The sequence below is a fragment of the Lipotes vexillifer genome, unplaced genomic scaffold, assembly GCF_000442215.2.
Source record: "Lipotes vexillifer unplaced genomic scaffold, Lipotes_vexillifer_v1.1 scaffold38, whole genome shotgun sequence".
In the NCBI taxonomy this organism is placed as follows: Eukaryota; Metazoa; Chordata; class Mammalia; order Artiodactyla; family Lipotidae; genus Lipotes; species Lipotes vexillifer.
Genome location: NW_006791464.1, coordinates 1,073,220 through 1,078,102, shown reverse-complemented (window position 1 = coordinate 1,078,102; position 4,883 = coordinate 1,073,220).

Sequence of the window (4,883 nt, the reverse complement as noted above, 5' to 3'; positions counted from 1 at the left end):
TTCAGCAGGCATTTGTGATTCTGATGCTCTTGCAACAGGGAGTGAGCGAACATCCTTCTATTTCACCATCTTGAGCTGATCCTCCAAAACACTCTGTTCTTAACAAGCCTTCCTCTTAAGAGGAAACTAGTTAACCAGAGCCTAGCCAGCCAGTGTGTTTTCCGAGCCTAACCAACCTGAGGGAAAGGAAATATCCAACTCCAACTGGATCTAGTCTACCAAAAGGGATAGGGCAAATACCCAATTCCAGCCACCCTAGCCATCCTGTCCCACCTAATAAGGGAGAAAAAAGGTAAGAAAAATAAGCTTGTAAATTTCACAGTCCAGAGGCATAATTGCACTGAAAGACTGAGACCAACTCATAAGATTGTAGAACACCTCACCCCACACCTTACCGTCACATTGCTAAAGGCTTATTTACATTAGTTTCTTTTACCTGGTACATCATGTCTGGCTATCAAGAAAAAATTACAAGGCATACCAAAAGGCAAAAAACAATATGTAGTGAAAGAAGAAGCATCAGAACCAGACATGACATTGGAACTATAGCAGGATTTTTAAACAACCATGATTAATATGCTAAACAGTCTAATGGATAAAGTACACTGCACACAAAAAGAGATGGACAATGCAAACAGAGAAATGGAAATCTTAAGAACCAAAAAGACATGAAAAAAATTATAATACACTGTAACAGAAATGAAGGTTGCCTTTGATGGGCTCATTAGTTGACAGAACAAGCCTGAGAAAAGACTCTCTGAGATGCTAGACATATTAATACAATTCTAAAAACAAAGATTACAAAATTTGAAAGCAGCACAACAATATCCAAAAATATTTTGATAAATACAAAATACATAACACACGTCCAATGAGAATACTAAAAGGAGAAGAGAAAAAGGAACAGAAGAAATATTTAAAACAATAACTGAGAATTTCCTCAAATTAATGTCAGACACCAAACCACAGATCCAGTAAACTCAGAGAACATCAAGATGGATAAATGACAAAAACCCTACTTATAGGTGTATCATTTATAAATTACAGGATATAAAGGATTAATAAATATTTAAAGTGTTGAGAGGAAAAGAAAATCACCAACCTAAAATTTTGTACCCTAATAAATTATCCATCAAAAGTGAAAAAAAAATACTTTGTCAGACAAAAAAATTTAGGGAATTTATTGCTATTAAACTTGCCTTGAAAGAAAACAAAAACTTCTACCTCCAGGAAGATGGCGGAAGAGTAAGACGTGGAGATCACCTTCCTACCCACAGATACACCAGAAATACACCTACACGTGGAACAACTCCTACAGAACACCTACTGAACACTGGCAGAAGACCTCAGACCTCCCAAAAGGCAAGAAACTCCCCACGTACATGGGTAGGGCAAAGGAAAAAAATAAACAGAGACAAAAGGATAGGGACGGGTCCTGCACCAGTGGGAGGGAGGTGTGAAGGAGGAAAAGTGTCCACTCACTAGGAATCCCCTTTGCGGGCGGAGACTGTGGGTGGCGGGGGTGGGGAGAGATTCGGAGCCGCGGAGGAGAGCACAGCAACAGGGGTGCAGAGGGCAAAGCGGAGAGATTCCAGCACAGAGGATCAGGGCCGACCGGCACTCCCCAGCCCAAGAGGCTTGTCTGCTCCCCCGCCGGTGTGGGCCAGGCTTCGATCGGAGCACAGGGAGAGAACTGGGGTTGGCAGCGTGAACACAGCCTGCAGGGGGTTAGTGCGCCACAGCTGGCCGGGAGGGAGTCCAGGGAAAAGTCTGGACCTGCCAAAGAGGCAAGAGACTTTTTCTTCCCTCTTTATTTCCTGGTGCGCGAGGAGAGGGGATTAAGAACGCTGCTTAAAGGAGCTCCAGAGACGGGCATGAGCCACGGCTAAAATCGCGGACCCCAGAGACAGACATGAGACGCTAAAGCTGCTGCTGCCACCACCAAGAAGCCTGTGTGCGAACACAGGTCACTATCCACACCCCGCCTCTGGGGAGACTGTGCAGCCCACCACTCCCAGGGTCCCGGGATCCAAGGAGAATGCACAGTGCGCCTCAGGCTGGTGCAACATCACGCTGGCCTCTGCCACCGAAGGCTCGCCCTGCACTCCAGGACCCTCCCTACCCCTGGCCTGAGTGAGCCAGAGCCTCCGAATCAGCGGCTCCTTTAACCCCGTCCTGTCTGAGCAAAGAACAGACGCCCTCCGGAGAACTACATGCACAGGCGAGGCCAATTCCAAAGCTGAGCCCCTGGGAGCTGTGAGAACAAAGAAGAGAAAGGGAAATCTCTCCTAGCAGCCTCAGAAACAGCGGATTAAAGCTACACAATCAACTTGATGTACCCTGCCTCTGTGGAATACATAAATAGACAGCAAATCATCCCAAATTGAGGAGGCGGACTTCTAGAGCAAGATCTATGATTTTTTTCCCCTTTTCCTCTTTTTGTGAATGTGTATGTGTATGCTTCTGTGTGAGATCTTCTCTGTATAGGCTTGCTTCCACCATTTGTCCTAGCGTTCTATCCGTCCATTGTTTTTTTTTCTTTAATTTTTTTCTTAATAATTAATTTTAATTTAAAGAACTCTATTATACTTTACCTTCTTTCTATCTTTCCTTCCTTCCTTCCCTCTTTTAGACAATGAATCATCCCAAATTAAGGAGGTGGGCTTTGAGAGCAAGATTTATTATTCTTTCCCCTTTTCCTGTTTTTGTGTGTATGTGTATGCTTCTGTGTGAGATTTTGTCTGTATAGCTTTGTTTCCAACATTTGTATGAGGGTTCTATCTGTCTGTCTTTTTTTTTTAAATTTTTTTCTTAATAATTACTCTTTATTTTAATAACCTTATTTTATTTTACTTTATCTTTGTTCTTTCTTTCCTTCCTTCCCTCCTTTAGACAACGAATCATCCCAAATTGAGGAGGTGGACTTTGAGAGCAAGATTTATGATTTTTTCCCGTTTTCCTCTTTTTGTGTGTATGTATGTGTATGCTTCTGTGTGAGATTTTTGTCTGTATAGCTTTGCTTCCACCACTTGTTCCAGGGTTCTATCCATCCGTTTTTCTGTTTTTTGGGGTTTTTTTCCTCTTAATATTTTTTTTAAATAACATTATTATATTTTATCTTACTTTATTTTATCTTCTTTCTTTTTTTTTCTTCCTTCCCTCCTTCCTTCCTTGCTCCCTCCCTCCCTCCCCCACTCCTTTCTTTCTTTCTTTCTACTTCTACTAATTATTTTTTCTACTTTTTCTCCCTTTTCTTCTGAGCCGTGTGGCTGAAAGGCTCTTGGTGCTGCAGCCAGGAGTTAGTGCTGTGCATCTGAGGTGGGAGAGCCAACTTCAGCACACTGGTCCACAAGAGACCTGCTAGCTGCACATAATATCAAATGGCAAAAATCTCCCAGAGATCTCCATCTCAACACCAGCACCCAGCTTCACTCAACAACCAGCAAGCTACAGTGCTGGATATCCTATGCCAAACAACTAGCAAGACAGGAATACAAACCCACCCATTAGCAGAAAGGCTGCCCAAAATCATAATAAGTTGACAGACACCCCAAAACCCACCACCAGACATGGACATGCCCATCAGAAAGAAGAGATCAAGCTTCATCAACCAGAACACAGGCACTAGTCTCCTCCACCAGGAAGCTTACACAGCCAACTGAACCAACCTTAGCCACTGGGGACGGACACCAAAAACAACAGGAATTACAAACCTGCAGCGTGCAAAAAGGAGACTCCAAACACAGTAAGATAAGCAAAATGAAAAGACAGAAAAAAACACACAGCAGATGAAGGAGCAAGGTAAAAACCCATCAGACCTAACAAATGAAGAGGAAATAGGTAGTCCACCTGAAAAAAAACTCAGAATAATGTTAGTAAAGATGATCCAAAATCTTGGAAATAGAATGGACAAAAATGCAAGAAACATTTAACAAAGACCTAGAAGAAATAAACATGAAACAAGCAATGATGAACAACACAATAAATGAAATGAAAAATACTCTAGATGGGATCAATAGCAGAATAACTGAAGCAGAAGAACGGATAAGGGACCAGGAAGATAAAATAGTGGAAATAACTACTGCAGAGCAGAATAAAGAGAAAAGAATGAAAAGAACTGAGGACAGTCTCAGAGACCTCTGGGACAACATTAAACACACCAACATTCGAATTATAGGGGTTCCAGAAGAAGAAGAGGAAAAGAAAGGGACCGAGAAAATACTTGAAGAGATTATAGTTGAAAACTCCCCTAATATGGCAAAGGAAATAGTTAATCAAGGCCAGGAAGCACAGAGAGTCCCATACAGGATAAATCCAAGGAGAAATACACCAAGACACATATTAATCAAACTGTCAAAAATTAAATACAAAGAAAACATATTAAAAGCAGCAAGGGAAAAACAACAAATAACACACAAGGGAATCCCCATAAGGTTAACAGCTGATCTTTCAGCAGAAACTCTGCAGGCCAGAAAGGAGTGGCAGGACATATAAAAGTGAAGAAGGAGCAAAAACTGCAACCAAGATTACTCTACCCATGTAGGATCTCATTCAGATTTGATGGAGAAATTAAAACCTTTACAGACAAGCAAAAGCTGAGAGAGTTCAGCACCACCAAACCAGCTCTACAACACCTGCTAAAGGAATTTGTCTAGGCAAGAATCACAAAAGAAGGAAAAGACCTACAATAACGAACACCAAACAATTAAGAAAATGGGAATAGGAACATACATATCGATAATTACCTTAAATGTAAATGGACTAAATGCTCCCACCAAAAGACACAGATTGGCTGAATGGATACAAAAACAAGATGCATATATTTACTATCTACAAGAGACCCACTTCAGACTTAGAGACACATACAGATTGAAAGTAAGGGG